This window comes from Enhydra lutris, unplaced genomic scaffold (genome assembly GCF_002288905.1).
Source record: "Enhydra lutris kenyoni isolate GAN:26980312 unplaced genomic scaffold, ASM228890v2 scaffoldscaffold50, whole genome shotgun sequence".
Lineage (NCBI taxonomy): Eukaryota > Metazoa > Chordata > Mammalia > Carnivora > Mustelidae > Enhydra > Enhydra lutris.
Genome location: NW_019154134.1, coordinates 13,809,009 through 13,829,987, shown reverse-complemented (window position 1 = coordinate 13,829,987; position 20,979 = coordinate 13,809,009).

The window sequence follows — 20,979 nt, the reverse complement described above, 5'->3', positions numbered from 1 at the left end:
GAATTAACAATTCCCTAGGCTCCTCTCTGTGTCTCTTGAAATTCTTCCTTCTTAAAGTTTTGGTGGTTGCAAGGAAGATTTTGGAAAGTAACAGAGAACCAAACCCAAAGTGGTTGAAGCAGAAGGTTATTTATGGAGTTAAATGTGAGACTTTGAAACTGAGGTGGAAGGCTGACTTAGGTGTGTAGACTTCATTATGAAATGGACTTCATTTAACCCATCCGCTCATGCTCATTTCTAATGGGAACAATAGATTCTATTCTCCTGGTAACAATCAAGCAGAAGTTCTGGGCCTGCCTCTAGTGAGCTTCGAACTAACCATTCCTGAACCCATCTACCTCATCAGTTTAAGTACAAATTAGTTTAAATCACTTAGTACCTGATCTCAGATCTGAAGATTGGTTCAAATACCCACAAGACTTGTGTTGAAAAATGTTAATACATGGTTCAATTGAATGAGTTTCTAGGCTAGTGGCATAGGCGGTCTTAAGTCTAGTCAATGAAAACTGAAGCAGAGTTCCTGGCTCAGGAGCTAGGCGGTGGGGGTACTATTTACACAGATTCTGACCTGGACACTGAGGAACACATTTCAGATTTCCCAGACTAGCACAGTAGGGTAGGGTAGGGTCGGGTCATTCTCAGTACCTAACTTGAACCCCTGATTTTGCTTAGCTAAACTGTCCTAAAGTTTTCCTCAGCCATATTTAACTGCAAGGAGTAACATGAACATTTCCTGAAGAAAAACAAATCTAATAATATTGTATCCAAGGTACTTCCTAGATAAAGTGTTCCACAATTTAATGATTTCACTGATGGAAATTGCACCAAAAGAAATTGTACTGTATGATATTATTAAGCTATTTATTTCCTTTAGTACTTCTTGTTCCAACCTAATCAGTAAGACAAGATAAAACATGGTTATTAGAGTTAGGCCAACAAAGAATCTAGTTTTTCTGGGGCTATCTAGTTAGACTCCATTTACTGTGCAGCATTGCTGAAAATTCAATCAGAAGTCAGATGAGTCTCGATGGTTTGTTTCATTCTTTCTTATAAGATACATTAAGATTGGCAAAGAGAACATAGGTAAGCTGTGTCAGAACTCCTGGGCTTTTGTGCGGTATGCCACAGACATTTTCGAGGGAAACATGGAGTTCTTAAATTCATGTGTAAGTACTAAACAAACAAAGACCTTGTGCTTCATCAGATGTCAAACATTTAATATATGTTTCTAGTATAGTGAGGAGTTTCTGAGCTACTGCGTATGCTTTTGCCTCTTAGATACCCAGATATTTTCTTAGTAGAGAGAAACTTAATTACAAGAACTGTATTATAATTAAGTTTTCCATCTAATTCTGAGTCAGTTACCTAATTTCCCATTTACTTAGGTTTTTGGCTTGGTTTACAGTATGCAAATGAAGAAAGAGAAAGTGAAATCCTTAATGATGCAATTTACTTTTTCCTCCAAAGTTTGGTTAGAGGGGAACTAGGTTTTTTTTTTTTTTTTTTTAAATAGTTCTTTTTTTTTTTTTTTTAAGATTTTATTCATTTATTTGACAGAGAGAGATCACAAGTAGACAGAGAGGCAGGCAAAGAGAGAGAGAGAGGGAAGCAGACTCCCTGCTGAGCAGAGAGCCCGATGCGGGACTCGATCCCAGGACCCTGAGATCATGACCTGAGCCGAAGGCAGCGGCTTAACCCACTGAGCCACCCAGGCGCCCAGAGGGGAACTAGGTCTTAAGAGATGGCCAAATTGTGTATTTTTCCCCCTCACTCGGGTACATCATAGTTACACATATTTCTAAGTACAAAAATAGGGTGAAGAATAGATGACCAAGGACCAAATCTTGGCTTTGAGTGTTGGCATGACCACTTATTGTGAAATCTTGAAAAATTTTACCTTTCTGGAGTTGAGTTTCCTGACTAATGAATAGTTAATTCTCTGGTTTATTATATATGAATGATAAAGTATAATAATCATGTGTAATACATTAAATAATTTGTGGTGGTCAGAGTAAGATTTTAATTCTAGTTTGAGATCATTTCTTTTTCTTCCAAATGACATTTCCAATATAAGGAAGTAAATCAGTTGTGCAGTTAATGTTTTATGGATTCAAATGCTCAGGGGGAAAAAAAAAGAAAAGCTATTTTGAAAATACCTTTATTCCAGGACAGTTTGTTCCCTCTTTAACAAAGAGATTTTTTTTTTTTAAATAGTAACAATACAGCTTAGCTTCTAGTTTGCAAATCACTTACCTCATTTTGATAACACTTTTACGGCCAAGTGAGAAATATGGGATCTGAACATTCCGTGTTCGCTCGCAACACAAACTGTGTGAACTATTTCCCAGTGTAAGTCTTCAGGGTCATTCTTGGCAACTGGCATTATTCAGGTAATGAGACAAGAAAACTATGTTTAAATACTGGAAAAAATGTAAGCTTGACAGCCTTGCTTCTTACCTTCTCGGAAATCCTAATCACCTCAGAGAGATGCTTTCGTTTACATATTTTAAAGAGCGCTCCATTTGTGGGCAGTCCTGACGGAAATGCTGATTAACCACATTCTTGGAGTGAACAGATTGTTCTGTGATAGGAGAAAATGGATCCCTCTTTTTCCAAGCAAAAGGTGAATTTGATTTGACAGATTGTTACTTGACAGATCTTGCTGCAGTTGTCCCCACGGCAGAGATGATTTGCGTCAGTTAACATGGAAACAGCCGGTTTGGCTTCCAAGCCTGGCAGCTACTGCTGTTAACACCTGTGTACCTACCTTTGTTCTGAATCTTAGAGAGACCCCGTTCCCTTGTCCCCAGATTGCTTTTATTCTACGAAGCATTTTTATGAGTATATATTTATGACTACAGTAGTGAACATGGAGAGGACTGGTTTGGAACTGGGCCTCCCCACATTCCAGCTGTGCAACTTGGCCTTTGGGCAAGTGTCTCCTATTCCCTGTGCTCATAAATATTCTCTAGCTTCACACTTCATGAAGCAGTAAAGGACCTGGAGACTTTCTGTGAGGAATAGATTAAATACACTACACTCTACTGGGTGTAGAGTGGGATAGAGGTATGGGGTTGTACCATAAAAGTGAGAGAGCAGAGTATTGGGGGAAGGGAAGGGTTTTCATCACCATAAAGTTTATGAGACTGGGAAAATTTTGGATCTTCACTGATCTCTTGGAATGCCCTCAAATTCATTCATTTAACATAGATGTGTTTATTCATTTATTTAACATACAAATAGAGAGCACTTTTTAAAAAAGATTTTATTTGAAAGAGCGCGAGCACAAGCAGGCAGAGGGGCAGAGGGAGAGGGAGAAGCCTCTCCGCTAGACTGCTCTCCCTAGAACTTTTTGAATGTGTTTCCTTATATATCAAAAAAAAAAAAAAAAGTTTTAGCTTCAGTGAGAAAGCCTATGTCAAATACAAACACTGTTTCAGGGACTGTATAATGCTCCAATAAAAACCATTGCTTTTTGGGCAGGTCTATGTAACAGAACAGGAATTATTGTAATCCCATCTCTAACAGTGAGGGTTCTTAGAAGAAACAGAACAGTAGGATCCTTTCCCTCTTTTACCTTAGTTATCTATAGAGAAAAAAACTCAGTATCTCTAGCAAGGTATTACACATATCTATATACAATACAAAGTGTCTCTCTGTTTAGGTATTTCTTGATAATAATTACTGGTGTTAATTACTGAGGTCACCTACTATTATCAATGAATATTAACTATCATGACTAAGATGGTGGGTGCTAGCGAGTGTGAAATCTAAAGGAATGGCCAACCAGCAGGCTAGAAATTCAGAAAGAGGTGATCCTATAGTCTTGAGATGGAAACCTGCAGGTAGAACAGTAGGATGGGAAGTTCAGTAGCATTTTTCTGTTGTGGTGGGGCAAAATTGCTTTTTCTTTAAGAAATCTCAATCTTTACTCTTAAGGTGTTCAAGTGATACCATGAGAACCTCCAGCATTATAAAGGGTAATCTGCTTTAAAGGGAACTGATTGTAGATGTTGAGGATGTCCACGGTTAGCTTCACAGCGACATCTAGACTCGTGTTTGACCAAACAGTGAGGTGCGATAGCTTAGCCAGGTACATATAGAAAGTCATCATACTGGGGAAGAGTGTGTGTGTGTGTGTGTGTGTGTTAGGGTCACCAGTACTTGGCTAAGTGTTGTAGTCTGCTGTCTTAAGTTATTCAAGATAGCTTGAACACATTCCAAAGTCAGGTGAGATTGTGAGGGGAAGGGGACTCAAAGGAAAAAGCACAATGCTTGGTGCTAGAATTCATGGGGCTGATAGTCTGTAGCTGTTAATTGGATAAGGAGGGCAGAGGGGAAAATGGGGAGGCGAAGCCTGGAAAAGCCTCCTTTGATTCTTTCAAAGGTGCTTCTGGAATCTTGTTATCTTTATCTGAGCTCAAACCAGATCCCCTTCCAGGATTGAACACTCCTCCCACAAACGTGTCCTTATTCCTGTCAAGTGAAGGCATTTCCCTCAAGTGAGCACACTGAACTCCACGATTATGCCAGAATGATGGTTACATCCCCCTTGACAACTGCTATGGCTGCTTCATTCCCAGGAAATCGCTTGCTGATATGAACCACATCTGAGCTGTAGTTGGTCCTTTGGAGGGAAATACATGGGAATTAGTTGCTCTCCATTTCTAACTAACATCTTGAGACATCCTTCACAAGGCGATCATTCCAGTACTGTCCTTTTGAAATTAGAGCCTAATAGACTGCCATCTGTAACCCATTAGGAGTCTCCTGACCATATGCTGAATGGACTCATAGCCTTCTCTCTGGGGATACATGTTCTTGAAAGAAAGTAAGTACTGGCCATCCAAGCCCTACAGCAAAAATGTTGTGAGATACTAGGTGGTGTTGGTGGCTGCTAGCATCTCAGAGTAGTTAGAATGATCATCTGTCACATTACAGGTTCATTTGGGGCCAGTGTATAGTGCCTTAATTTTCTTAGTCATTTTTTTCATAGGCAGAACACTGTAGGAGACCAGAACCCTGTGCATACATTTAAAAGTTTTTCCAAAACGAAAGCCTGTATCTGCAGGATAAGGAATAGAGTTCAGACAATGGTATGTGGACATTGTTCTGCCTATGTGAACTATCTCTCTGCAAAGATGTAAAGAAAATAATGCAATTGATTATTGGGAGTGAGAAATCCCATTGAAGTTCTTCATCTTCAAAATGATCCCTACTCCTCCCTTGAGGACAGACAGGTGTCTGTGGGGTAGTTGCATGGACTGGCTTTGGAATAGGATACTTGGATGAAGGGCCCACAGTAAAATCATCCTTTCCCTGCAGAGGGGCAGCTGTGGTCTTATTAGGGATGAGAAGCCACTGATGGGGTACCAGGGTCCTGCCCCTCATGAGACATGGCGCTGTGGCATGACAGGATGGAGGACAACTGCCTGCCCACATGCTCTCCAAGGGTGGGGTCATGGTAATGGCTTTGGAAGCAGATTGAAAGACAGCTTTTGTGAACACTTCCTGGGACCATCAAATAGCCTTACCATGTCATCTTGAAATGGGATCAAGTTCAGAGGTGATGAAAATGAAGTCCAGGTTCTATTTCAAACTATGGCCTATACACAAGGATTCTGGTGGCGTTCCAGCAGAAGGCTTGAATCAAAGTGTTTCTACTTGCTTGCTTGATTTTATTTATTTATTTTTTGGTCCTCCTTCTTGAGGAACCTGGGGGGAAGAGAGCTGCTCCAGGGATGCAGGTGAGGGCTATGTCCTGACTGGGCACAGCTCCCCACCTGTGCAAAGTGCCTTGCAGTGAACTGTGTGGCTGCGAACTCTGGCAACCATTTAAAAATTAATCATTAGGCCATCGGAGTCTTGACTTTGTTTAAAACTTGAAGGGTAGGGGCGCCTGGGTGGCTCAGTGGGTTAAAGCCTCTGCCTTCAACTCAGGTCATGATCCCAGGGTCCTGGGATTGAGCCCCGAGTCGGACTCTCTACTCCGCAGGGAGCCTGCTTCCTCCTCTCTCTCTGTCTGCCTCTCTGTCTACTTGTGATGTCTGTCAAATAAATATTTTTAAAAAAACTTGAAGGGTTAAAAAAACAACAAAAGAACATTTTGTTTATTGGCAGATCTGTTATCTTTGAGACACAGGCAAACGTGCTTTCCTTGGCCTACCCCATCTTCTCAGTACAGTGACTTATTCTGACATTGTCAGACTAATCAAAGGATCTGATCAACAAATGTTATTAACTCTACCCTCGTGGGAGAGACAGCTTGATAGAAGAGTATCAGGGCTTTGTCTCACAGGGCTGGGCTTTTGCCATCTCATTGAGTCCTTGACTAATACACCTGTACTTGGACAGAGCTGATGCTGAAGTTTAGAAGGGGAAAACTTGGATTCTTGGAGGATTGATTTCCGGGGGGTGATTGAGTAGGACCTCAGTTAACTTTATGAGTGCTTTCCAAGGGCTGTACCTATATGACAGGGGTCATTTCAAGGCCCCATATCCATAGCATATAGCTAAGTGACGTGAATGGTACCAATGTTCTAAGAGAAAAGAGGGAGGAATTTTCAATACTGAGTTTTAAGTTTTCTGTACTTGTCAGGCAGTATGGGGTTACTTGAAAGTGAACTTAGTTTAAAATGTGCATTTAAATTCTAAGGTAGCCATTTAAAATAGTTTAATTTGTGTATCAAGACAGGAGGGAACATTGGATCACATAAAATGCTCAATTAAAACCAAAGAAGGTAAAAAAGGCAGAAAATAAAAGATGAAAATAAACGATTTGCTGACAGGAGATACAGGCATAGGGGACCATTCAGACTTCACTTCATATAAGTGGGCTGAACTTTGAGGGCTTCTCTGGGTGATAACCTAAATACTAATATGTGCATGAGTGCGAATTCCCACATGAAAGGCCTTATTTTTCTTGGTTTACTTTCTTTATAGAAGAGTCCTCTTTTTTTCTCTCAGGGGTAACCCCTAATTTGACTGCAATGCAGTCATGAGCTGACTCGAACATATAGGTGTTTAAGTCTGGTTTCCCATTCTATTCCTCACCCTCCGTGCTGGCTCCTAGATTTCCAAGAAGTAGTGCTTCTGGTTCCCAAGTAGAAGTAAGATAGAGAATTGGGTTTGAGGATGCATGAAACGTTAGCCCCTATACCAAAAAGTTACTTTTACTCTGTTAGGTTCAAAGGGTCTCTCCAGCCAAATGTACCAGAGGTCAGGACACTTCTCTTTTCACCTCTACTTTCCTCAGAGAGGAGGATTCTGGGAGTCAACTTTGAAGCACCAGAGCATGCCGGGCTCTTCCACCATTTTAAGCCTCCCCATGTGTGTTTTAGGCTGCTGTTTGCTCTACTTCCCTCATCATGCCCCATGACTGCTGCATTCCATCCTCTAGAATTTTACTGTTGTTGCTTAACTTCTGTGGACTCAACTCTCCCCAACTTTATTTATTATCTAGAACTGGCCCTTTTGTCCCTCTCATTTCAATTATTCTTGAGAGATTTGAAGCTCCGTGTGGAGAGGAACCTTGTCTGTTTTGTTCAGATATATACCCAGAAACTAAAACAGTCATAGTCACATAACATGCTCTCCACAGGGGTGCCTGGGTATCTTAGTCACTTAAGCATCTGCCTTCGACTCTGGTCATGATCTCAGGGTCTTGAGATCAAGTCCTACATTGGGTTCCAGCACCCTAGTTCTAGGGGTCTAAGAGAACATAAATGGTAATCATCAAGCATTTTAACATACAGTGCACAATGGAAAGAACCAATCCAAGTAACTGGATCCTCCCGTCTCATTGTAATCCAAATTTATTCGGGGCATCTGTCTTATACTGACAATGTGATTTATTTAATTCTAATAGAATTCATTTCTTAACATTAAAATCATCAGTGCTAAGCATTTTCACTCTATATAGTTATAATAAAATCAGTCACTACATTTAAAAAAATGACACTTAGAGGTTTGTCTTCTGAAATAATGTACTAGACTTAAGACTGTATTAATGTTATAAGCCATTTATTTTCCAGACAAAGAGTGCGATGTAAGAGGTTACTTTTGCCTGCCTACATGCGCAGAATGCTCTATGATAGGGCTTTGGAGTTCTATCTTCTGCATTTTTTAGATGCTTCTATTAGAAAAAAAAAATTGCATAGAAATTGAGGGTATGATTTTAAGTAATACATTGCCAATTATTGGCATTATGAATATGGGGCCGATTATTTTACTTCTCTATTGTTTTCTTTCCTATAAAATGAGGATTAACACAGTGCCTCGGGGATGACTGAGTCAAATGAAATCAACGTCAGTCACTGAACTCTGGTCTGACTGAGGAAATAGCCAATAAATACTAACTTCTATTGGACCGGTGGATGTTTATTTAGCGCCCGCTGTGTACTAGACAATGATGCAAACCTTCTGCACTTCATCTTCGTAGTAACTTTGAGCTTTTTAACACTTACTTCCCTTTTACTGATGACAGTATTAACACATGTGTAGGTTAAGTGACTTCGCAGAGTCCTACAACTAGTTAGCATGAAGGGGAATGTCCTTTCCAGTAGTGCCGGCTGCTCACATCAAGGTCTAGGTAATGCCCGACTTGTTCAATTTCTGAAAACCCAACGCAAACCTATGATCCTTGTGGGCCCTCCTTTTATCTTCACTTAATAATGTATGTTATTTAAGCTTCAGGCTGGGCCAACTACTCTTACAAAACAAACTGCAGAGATAAGGCCTGCCTATCTCCACACTCTAGCCCAGCCTCCTGTCTGTCCTGAACAGAGAAGGCAGAGATGTCACATGGTCAGAGAACTGGGGGTCCATCTTTTCTACCTCAGATTTTCCATTTTTATTTAGAAGCTGTGGAAATAAGGGCTGTTGGTTATGTTCAAGGGGAGATTTTTTTCTAAGGGAACAATGAATCTTAGAATCTGCACCCTTTGAATAAAGTAGGTGTCAAAGCACTTCTTTTTCTCTTGATAAGAGTGTCTTCTATTCCACCTATGACCTATGTGAACTGCAACTGATAGTTTTCTTATCTATAAAATTGACAAAATGTACCTTTACTATTTTGAGATTATCTTAAGGGTCAAATGAAAAGAATTTTGTTTGGAAACTCCTAAGTGCTCTAGTTGTAAGGCGGTGTCATCAAAGTGAGTATTTATGCAAAGCAACATTAAACCAAAACTAGAAACCTTCCAGATCATGATACCTAAACCACTTTCTGCCTCTAACTTTTTCACAAAACCTCGAAGAGGGCAAAATACAAAGCCTGTTAGTATAGAACTAACTGGCACTAGAGTACAGAATTCCATGAAAGCTGATGAATGCTACTAATTTAAATATTTAGTAAGGTTAACTTCTTTTTGAAATATGTCAAGAAAATAATGTAAAATTAAAGTGCCTTTTTAAAAAATACACTACAATGGTATCACACTCCTCCACTAGTTACAGAAAGCAGATTACATTTTTTAAAAAATTTATTTATTTGAGAGCTAGAGAGCACAAGCAGAGGGAGCAGCAGAGGAAGAGGGAGAAGCAGGCTTCCTGCTGAGCAGAGAGCCCAATGTGGGGCTCGATCCCAGAACCCTGGAATCATGACCTGAGGTGAAGGCAGATGCTTAACCGACTGAACCACCCAGGAGCCTCCGGACTACACATTCTTTTTTTTTTTTTTAAGATTTTATTTATTTATTTGATAGACAGAGATCACAAGTAGGCAGAGAGCCAGGCAGAGAGAGAGGCAGGAGGAAGCAGGCTCCCTGCTGAGCAGAGAGCCCGATGCGGGGCTTGATCCCAGGACCCTGGGATCATGACCTGAGCTGAAGGCAGAGGCTTAACCCACTGAGCCACCCAGGCACCCCCGGACTACACATTCTTAATGTGGTCACCATTCTTTACCAAGGAGGTCCTTTTGTGGAAAAAAAAAAAAACAAAACACAACACAACACAAAACAAACTACCAAGAAAATGCTGTTTAACCAAGTTAAGGGAAGGGGCGCCTGGGTGACTCAGTCAGTTAAGGGTCTGACTCTTGATTTTGGCTCAGGTCATGATCTCAGGATCCTGGGATGGAGCTCTGTGTTGGGCTCTGTGCTCAGTGGGAAGGAAGTCTGCTTGAGATTCTCTCTCTCTCAATCACCCTCCGCTCCCCCCACCCCATGCTCACTCTCTCTAAAATAAATAAATGTTAAGAAAAAGTTAAGGGGGAGGCATGGATGAACTTGGGAAAACAGGGCAATGTGGAATTAGGAGGGCACTTGCTGTTCCTATGCTTTTTAACACTATGAAAGGAACAGTCATTCCCAGGGTCAGGAAATATTTCAGAGATCACTGCTATCCAGTATTTCAGCAAGTGGCACAGATGATAATTCAAGCATTATGATTTTCAGTTATCATAAATGAAAAAGTCCATTCAGTTACACATAGAGCACCAAGGAAGCCAATGAATTTGAGACCAAAATAGGGTTTTCAAATACCTCCAAGCTTGTTCTTTCCTGAAAACTTACATCAAAAGTTACGTGAAGGGGTGCCTGGGTGGCTCAGTGGGTTAAAGCCTCTGCCTTTGGCTCAGGTCATGATCCCAGGGTCCTGGGATCGAGCCCCACGTCGGGCTCTCTGCTCAGCCGGGAGCCTGCTTCCTCCTTTCTCTCTGCCTGCCTCTCTGCCTACCTGTGATCTCTGTCTGTCGGATAAGTAAATAAAATCTTAAAAAAAAAAAAGTTACATGAAAAGCTTAAGTTTAAAGTTGTAGATCAAAAATGCACAAGTGGACTTGCTTCATCTCGTATCTGATCATAAGGGGTGTGGGCAAGAAGGAAAGGTATCACGTTGCAGGACTTGTTTCTGTTTATCAGGCAGTGAGAACTAAAACTGCCATCACCTTCCCCAAACCATGTGCCACGAGCCTGCTCATCCTTGTAAATTCCAAAGCTTAGGTTAGGAGCTATTCTCAGAATTGATTAGGTATTAAGATAATCTTGGCGGCACAAGTAGGAACAATGCCATCTGTGGAAGCACTCAGTCCTATTTCACGCACTATTTAAAGCATGCACGCGGCATATCTGCAACATCTGGACATTCTTCTTCCTCTGTCATCAATTAATGGTAATCTAGTGTCTTTGATAGGCTCATCTCTGTATTAAGCACTGGGTGGAATAAAAGCCCCAATAGAGGACCTGTCCCTCAGACACTTGATAACCACATAGGAAGATGACAAAATAGCAGTGAACCATGCAAGATACAATACACTAAAAATGTGAAGGAATGTATTCAGAACCACAATATGGGTGTTCTGAAGAGAACAAAATCTGTAACGGCTGGAGAAGTCAAAGAAGGAAAGGGATAGAAGTCAGTCAGTTGGATCTACATAAAAGAACAAAGTGTATCAAAAAAGAAATGAAGATAAAATACGGTAGTTTCTTGGGATGCCTGGATGGCTCAGTTGGTTAAGCGGCTGCCTTCAGCTCAGGTCATGATCCCAGCGTCCTGGAATTGAGTCCCACATCAGGCTCCTTGCTCAGCAGGGAGCCTGCTTCTCCCTCTGCCTGCCATTCTGTCTGCCTGTGCTCACGCTCTCTCTCTCTTTGACAAATAAATAAATAAAATCTTTAAAAAAAATACGGTAGTTTCTTATTCCCAATTGATATAAAAGTGAACTGCTTAATATAGAGGACCTCCAACCTACAAAGATTCAACTTTATGATGGTCCTAAAGCAATGCACATTTCATAGAAATCATATCTCTAACTTTGGATTGTGATTTTTTTTTTTTCCTCCTCAAGCTAGCCATAGGTGGTATGGTCCTCTCTCATGATGTGGGGCAGACACATCATGATGATGGTAAACAACCGATTCGCTTGTAACAGTTCTGTACCCATATGACCATTCACGGTGTTTTTCACTTTCTGTGAGTATTGAATAAATTACGTGAGAGATTTGGCACATTGTGATAAAACAGGCTCTGTGTTACCTGACTCTGCCCAACTGCAGAGTGCTGTAAGTGTTCTAAGCACACCTAAGGTAGGTCATATGAACAGCTGTCTGTGAGGAAGATGCTTTGTCTCTGGCGTCTTGATTATCCTAAACTTCTCTCTATATGTCTGTGGCATGATCATCTATTTCCGTTTCATTAAGTATCTGTTGATAGCCTTTTGCACTTTTGCCAATTATTTCCCTCCTCTGAGAAAGGTTTTGTTTGTTTGTTTGTTTATCTTATTAAAAGAATCCGATAGCATAATTAGGAAGTTTTCTCCAACAGCCACTGGAAATAATAACTGGAAGTTGGGACATGTTGAAATGAGTGGCCATGTGAGAGGTCATAGCTATAATGAGAATATTATGACTAGTTGCCTGAACTCACACCCTAGAGCTGACAGAAAAATCCAAATAATCACACTCAGAGTGCTGGGAGCAGTTACACTTGAGTCCTGTTGTAGAGGTCAAGGATTTACATATAATATAGGCCATAGTCTCTGGGTGAAGTGAGTGTATGTGCTGCTCTGTGCCTTATCTTTGTTTAAAAATAGTAATTAGTCTTTAATCCAGCTCTCAGTTTCTGAAAAAAAATCTATTACTTTTTGATGTACATAATATGCTCAGGTATGTATCTAGACTCTTACTCATCTAAATATTAATATTTGGTCAACAAATCATAGTTGAACTTCCCACCATTGGCTCTCTGAGGTTAGGCTGTAGTTGAGAAGCTTTCTGAATTTTATGTTCCTGCAAAAATGCTGAATACTTTCTCTGGCTGAAGTGCTTTGAACTAACCTTGTGCCTTTGATCTCATGGTCTTACAGTGTCCTCAGCTATTTTCTCATTTAGACACATGGCTGCCTTAGGAGATGGAAGGAGTAGAATGGCAGCAATCCTTTGTAGATAAGGACTTGGAATGTAGAAAATTTGAAACCCCATGAGATAAGCTGGGAGGGATGGCAATAGAAACTAAGATTCCTACACTGTGCTGAAGATGGATTAGAATGTGTTCTGTATACCAGGCAAACTTGCTTCCCTTGGTTCCAGCACACCCTGAGGGTCTCTTGGGCTAGCAGAAATGTGAAGGTTACTCTAATCATTCATAAACGTTCATTTTCGAATTCCTAAACTCATTTGACCTACGATTGCATGCAGACTGTGGGCATTTTAAGGCTCTCAATACCATAATGACCCAGGCCTTTTCTGATCCCAAAACCGTATAGTAAGATTATCCTTGGAGAATCAGTACCTGTCAGAGTGAGCCATGCCTGCCTACGGAATGACGATCAACTTCCTTCAGAAAAAATGTTCTGGTTTTTGACCGCCTACCGATTATTCTCAAACTACTTAGTGATTCTTGATCAGGGTACTGCTAACCTTTCACAGCAGTAAAATCATGATGTCTTCTAGGAATCCTGTTCAATTACAGATTAACCTTCTGTGTCTTTAGTATCTTCATATTACTCATGGTGCTAGTAAATATTTAAAACTAGCTCTCTGGAAAAAAAGGTGTATACGCACACAAGTTTTTGATACATTTTACTAATATAAATAGTGTGTAGCACACAGTTTACAAATAATGATACTCTTTATTATAAATTCTTATAATAAGAAATAAATTCTTACATAAATTCTTACATATAAATTCTTACATATAAATTCTTACATATAAATTCTTACATATAAATTCTTATATATAAATTCTTATATATATAATTCTATTATAAATTCTTATAAATTTTAAAGATTTGCATAGAACATTTTTTTTTTCTTGGCTGAACTCTTGTTACTGATAAACAATGACTACGAATGGTTGTAGTTCCAACAGAAATGTTAGTTAATACTTTCATTTAGATTGATGAGGAAGGCAAAGTGAAACCATGAAAGCAAATGTCAGATTCAGGCTTAATTTGCAATGACGTGAATGATTTCTTTGCCAAATCAGATTGTGGTTTCAAATACCAAGAGAATATTTTCCCCAATCTTTCTTTGTGCTACTCACCATGAAATGGCTGCAGATATGTAGCCATTGACATTTCTTACACATTGGTAGTTTAATCTACATTATTTTCTCCATTATTTTTTTAAGTCTAAACAAGGATTTGGCAATTTTAAAGAGCCAGGTGGTAAACATTTCAAATTTAATAGCATATGGTTTCTCTTAAAGTTACTCAATGCTGTCATTCTGGTGGAGCCACAGACGATACTGTTGGCTGTATTCCAGTAAAACTTTATTTACAGCAGTAGACAACAAGTGGAAAATAGTTTGTTTAAACAAGTAACAAAACAATAAACTGAACCCTGACCTGTAGCATTTACGTTTCCATAGTGTAAAAACTCCATCATGTCCATTTCAAGTTGCTAAAACAATGTTACTGAATGGGGAGTTGGGAAGGGATGGGCAGTAGCACTCCATGATGTAATATTTCAAAATAAGTGGGAATAGGGGTACTTGGGTGACTCAGTCAATTGAGTGTCTGCCTTCGCCTCTGGTCATGATCCTGGGGTCTTGGGATTGAGTTCTGTGTCAGGCTCCCTGCTTCTCCCTTTACCTGCTGCTCCCCCTGCTTGTACTCATGCTCCCTCACTCTCTCTCTCTCTGACAAATTAATAAAATCTTTTAAAAAAAAATTAGGTGAGACTAACCTCAAGAGTATAGGTAATAAAATGCAGTATAGTCATGAGCAAATGAGGGATTTTGAGTTTATGTTGATTTTGGTTTTAATACCACTGCCTTAATTGTAAGCTCACGTAGTGAAACCTCAGTTGAACATAGGCTTTGCTATCAGCCCTGAAAATTTCTGAACATCGTGCAGCTGCTTCTTGTGAGCTACTGTGAGCTGTTGCTCCCACAACTTTTCTCTGGCACTTTCCCATTGCAGTTTCATTCTCTTTACCATAGAACTGGGAAGCAGGACCCATAAATTCATTCCATGGATATTTTATTAGCTGCCATTTGTGCAGACACTCTCTTGTCATTCTCTTGACTCCCCATTGCTACTTTTAGTTGAATTATCTTCAGCTTTTCTGTAAAAAGCCTGACCCTTTGAAAATGGGCCTTGTTCTGACCAATGGACCCCTCTATGAATGTGACATGCATATGACTTCAGCTGTGGATGATTCCATTAACATTCCAAATAATTTCTTTAATTCCTATTTTCTTTGCCATTATTCTAACAATCCACTTCCATATGTGTTTCCTAAACTTACTATCCCCACGAAGAGTACACTCTCTTGAACTTTGATACCTTCCTTTGTGACTTAAGCCATAAAATTAGGTATTCTCTTCATAAACTTAGGACGCCTAATTTTCAAGCACACTGAAATGTGACGTGCTTGACGTTTTACTTGCATCCGCCTGTTGGGATTAGTTTTCTTACACACCGTGGGCTACTGGCATCACTGTAAGCAGTCTCTACAGCGTTTGTTAGGTGTCACCCTCTTGATCTACAGCCGTACTTGGAAGAACATGGTCTTGGCTTTCTAGAGCCGTTCCCCCCCCTTCCTTTCTACCTCTGCTGTTGATCACAGGTGGTTTGGGATATTAAAAATTTATACACTTCCTGTTTTGTTACCCCCATTCCATTTTCCTTCCTCATTGTTTATTGCAATTCACTGAGTTTCCTGTTTCATACAGCTTACATTCCAAGCCTGAACCTCTGTTCTCAAGCAAGTGATTCCATCCCTACCTCTCAGTTTCGTGCAGGCAAGTTTGCCACCCCAGCTCAGGGCCTGGTGAGTGGAGCTGCTGTAATAGCCCGAGTCCGTTCTCTGAAACAGTCGTCAACAGCGGACCCACCTACTTCTGGGGAGAGCTGAAGACTGAATCTCAAGACCTAAATAGGCTGGGGAGGATATGAAGAGTAGAATCCTGAAGAATAGTAAGTAACAAATAGGCCATGATCCACTTCACCCCTGGGGTTTTGTCTGTGGCCCGCATCTTTAACTCTGCAAACTGTCCCTGAGCCATCACACTGATGATTTTAGCTAACGCCTGAAAGCTCATGACATCCTAATGTTTCCTTTCCTTCTTGGGCTTCAGAATTTTACTGGGAACTACACATCTTTTTCTGTAATCTCCAAAACCAAACTAAACTTGACAAGTTTATTTCCAAAAATGATGTTTATGTACCTCAGCCTGTCCTGAGACTGCTCTTTGTTCTGAAACTCTTCTTAGCGACCGGTAAGGTAGACAGCTGGGAGTGTCCTTTGCTCCTCCCTCACCCACATTTGCCCATGTCCATAGGTTTTCATTTGCAGAAAATTGCATCTCCTAAAATCTTTCATCTGTCTCCTCCTTCCTATCCTGCATTTCCTCTTCTTCACTTGAATGATTCTTGGGTCTTCACGTTGCAGTAAAAACCAGACTCCTCTGACCTATTTGACTGAGCCTCTGTGGGGTTGAAAGAGTGATAAGCCAACATGCAAATTCTGAATTCTGTTTTATTCACCTTTTACAGATTATTCATTTGTTCAAAGAGGCCTCTGCTTGTCACAATTCTGAATACTTTTCTGCAGTCTTTGTTTTCTAAGATAAAATTTTTTTAAAGATTTTTTTTTTAATTTATTTGACAGAGAGAGAGAGAGAGAGAGATCACGAGTAGGCAGAGAGGCAGGCAGAGAGAGAGAGGAGGAAGCAGGCTCCCCGCCGAGGAGAGAGCTCGATGCGGGGCTCGATCCCAGGACCCCGAGATCATGACCTGAGCCGAAGGCAGAGGCTTAACCCTCTGAGCCATCCAGGTGCCCCCTAAGATAAATTTTTGTTTGACTTTTCACACTATCAAATGTACCACACCTCACTGAGGAAAAATTTTGAACAGGTATATTACCTGGATTCAGATCCAAGGTGTATAGTATTCAGAAAGTTGAGGGTTTCCTCTCTATGACTCCTGCATTCTACTCTTGGGAGTAGACAGAGTGCTTTTGCATTTTTCTCCTTTCTCATCTTGCTAAATGCAGGCCAAGATTGTAGTCTCAGAAAGAAGTAAAAATAAAAAGAGATTAATAATACTGAAGTACATTTCGAGAGCTCAGTTTCATTGTAATTTTCATTGTGATTGTGTATATAAATTAAAAACATCATAGGGATTACCATATCAGAGAACTAGCTAGAATGTTAGCAGGGAGTTGCCACCCACATGAAGCAGAGGTGACATGGGCAAAGACTCTGGAGACAGAAATTTGTACCAGGATTTCAAAAAAACAATCTACCTAGGCTAGGGATAGGGAAAGACGATTCTGTAGCTACAAAGTAGGTGGACAGCAGGACCAAAGGTAATGTTGAGAATAAGTAGGAAGAAAGGATAATTTCAAAATTATTTCATATTCAGAGAAGGGGAGCAGCATTTGGAAGGTCCAAGGAATGAACTTTCTGGTGGGAATCACTTGTAGACTCAAACCGGGCAGTTGTAGCCATATAGAAGCCATGGTATTGGGGAAAGAGGAAAAGAAAATAAATAGTATGGGCTAGAGAGACCGAGATCATCCATATAAGATGCAAAAGGAGATGCCTGATGGGTAGGATTGAGAGTAACAGATAAAAATTCACTTGGAGGGCAGAGGAGAGTAGACTTGCTCCTGAAGAAAACCAGATTTTTAAACGTGAAGGAAAAATCTCCACTATATTCTGGACAGAAAGTCCATTTAAAGGAAAAGGGTGAAAGAGAAGGTCATAGATAAGGAGGAGAAAGAAGGCTCAATTTTCTTAAAGCTTCTGTTTCTGAAAGAGCCCAGAACAGAGGAGACAGAAATAGTAACCATACAAAATAGATGGTAATTTTCCTAAGTGGAATAAAGCAGAATAATTGGTTATACTTGGACATTCTGTTTTGAGCCTCAAGAAAATATATATTCTATGAAAAATAGTAACATGTAATATATTATAAAATATTATATATGGACCGGAAGTAGGATTTACTGGTGGGCATGAATACTGAGGGAGCAGTGGGGAAGTTCTCCTGAGTGCAGAGTCTCCCATTTGTCCAGGGGGCCATGATTAGGGATATATTCGACCCAACAGTTATCTGGGATGAGCTGTTTTTCAGCCACCATGTATTTAAATTCTTCATCATTAAGCTTACTAAATCCCCACTTTTTGGAAATGTGGATCTTCTGGTGGCCGAAGAACTTGAACTTGGCCCTGCATAGGGGCTCCATCCTATGCTCCTTGTTCTGTAGCTTGACACTGATGGACATGATGACTTGGCCAATGTGGACCCTGGCCACTGTGCCCTGGGACTTTCCCAAGGCATTCCACATTTCTGTCTGGAGCCTGTCGGCCCCAGTACAGGTCAACATCTTTTTCTTTCTTTTTTTCCAAAAATTTAATTTATTTATTTGCCAAGGGGAGAGAGAGAGAGAGAGAGAAAGAGAGAGAGAGAGAAAGAGTGCATAAGCAAGGGGAGAGGCAGGCAGAGGAAGAAGCAGGCTCCCCACTGAGCAGGGAGCCCAATGTGGGACTTGATCCCAGGACCCTGGGATCATGACCTGAGCTGAAGGCAGCTGCTTAATGAACTGAGCCACCCAGGTGTCCCACAGGTCAACATCTTATTTATTATATAATACACAATAAAATATATATAAGTAATATAATAAAATATACAATTTTTTCCAAATGTAAAGTATATAAGCTTGAAGAGTGAAAAGACTTATCTATAAAGGCAACTGGCGACCTTGAGGGAAGTCTTGGAGAAGTGTAATCTCCACTCCAATAATCTCCAGTGAGCTTCCAAGCCATTCTGCATGAAGACAAAATCATTCATACCCTTGCAGTGCCATCATGGTTTTAGGTCCCCAAACACCCTTTCTATCACCCATCTTCACCCCTACTTGACTGCTATACCTAATGCTTCCTTCCAGTGAAAACATTCTGAAACCAACACTCTTAAAGACATATGGAACCAAAGGGCAATGGGAACCAAAAAGTAAATGAAGAATGGAGGCCACATGATAGAAAAATTACTGGTGGTGAATGCCAAGAAACAGCCATTGAGTTTATTCACTCCAGCAGATACTTACTGAGTGTCTTTGATCCAAGAGCCATTGTTTTAGGACTTAAGAATCACATAGCAAAAGACAATGCCCCTGTCTTGTGGAGAAAACATAATATAATGTCAGTAGACTCTATTTTAATGCCCTTACGTATGAGACATCTACATGTTTCCAAGAAAACATCAAGAGAAATAAAGGACATTTCAAAGTGCCTCAAAGGTGATGGTTATCCTTGAGATTTCTTTTGCTTTCCAGTTTTCTTTTTGAGACTTTCGTGATTTATCTTTAGGGGAAAAAACACTAGAAGCTGCAGCAGGTCCAACTTAGAGACCATGGTTTGCCCTCGGGTTTGCAAGGGTCAAGCCCTCTCAAAACAGGATCATTTCCTGACTAAGTTTACTTCTTGGGAGACAGAAAACCATCAGTGGAGTGTTGTACAGGCCTTCTGCCTGGATCTGATAGAATGTTGGAATGCCATACAGTCAGCTCAGCAGTTAAGACAGAAGGTCCTCTTGGTTATTCAGGGAAGTAGTTTAAATACTGAAAGCTCTGTACTCCAAAGGCAAATCTTGGCTTTGCCACAGTCTGAGTGATTGCTGTTGAGAAATTACTTAACCTCCCTTACTTGCATTTAATCTCTATGTGTAAGAAAATATTTTATTTGATAATACATGTATAATTGTAGGGATTACGTCTGTGCACAAGTGTCCACATTTTTTTTTAACTGTCCTTACTTATAACCAGTAGTAACTCTTGATCTGATGGAGATAGAATTTCCTTGCCCAAGTTATTGTCACAGCTTTTTGTGTGTGTGTGTGGTTTTTGTTTTTGTTTTTTTGTTTGTTTGTTTTTTGAGCAGGGGTGGGGAGAGAGCAAAGCAAGTGAGAACATGAGTAGGGAGAGATAGAGGGAGAAGCAGGCTTCCCACTGAGTAGGGAACATGCGCTGAGCTCAATCCTAGGACCCTGGGACCATGACAGCTGAAGGCAGATGCCTAACTGACTGAGCCACCCGGACGCCCCTTGTGGTTGATTTTTGAAGCAAGAGAAATACAGAGATATAAGTATATATGGAAAGCAGTTTCCAAAATCAATCATGGAAGAAGGAATAAATAACCAGAATAAAACACACAAACCTAATTTTGACTATTTGGAGAACATTTACTCCTGTATTGATTTGTACTGAGTAAAAAGCGTTTAACAATTAGCAAGAGGGCTTAAGTGTTTCTGAGTTTTTATAATTGGGTAGTTAACATTGTACTTAAACAAACATTGCTTTTTGTAGGATCAAGGCAATGAATTTTTTCTTTTTTAGAAGGATTCTTTGGCATAGCTATAGATTTTATTTTTCTCCCCAAAGCAATCAAAATCTGGACAACTTGCTGTGTCCTCTGGAAGTTTTTGTATTTCTGATACTAAATTGGAACTTAAAAGGCTAAATGAATTTTCTTTTTATAAAAAAAAGTTCTTAAGTGTTTAAGATTCTAGTGTCTGGGGGAAAACATGACTATAGTTTTATCTTGTTTCACTCAAAATAAGAAAAATAATTAAACGTGGGTTAGGAGTACAATTACTTTGATGCTATTTTAAGATGATTTGCTTTGGAATAGGAAAGAGGTCTGATTGAGATGATGTGTTTGTTTCCAAATGCCTTGTTTCTAACATGGGTGAATAAAGATTTTACAGTTGTTCTATGTGTTTCAAAGTGGACAATGAAAAACTAACTTTCCCCTCTTTCTTGTGGTGAGGCTACATTTTTAAAATGACTTTTTAAAGAGCTCGTAACCCAGATTTAACAACTCTGTAGGTATATATGTGGTGATATTTACTAGAGATCATGACTATAGTTGGCTTATTCTCCACTTCTTACATTTTGTATAAATACTAGTTCCAGTCAGAATAGCGTAAGGCAGCCAGAGATGGTCAGAAACGAATCCTGCCCTTACAAGATGAGTTGGCAATTCATGGCCCACAGACCACATCTGGACAGCTGTTTCATTTGTCCACATACT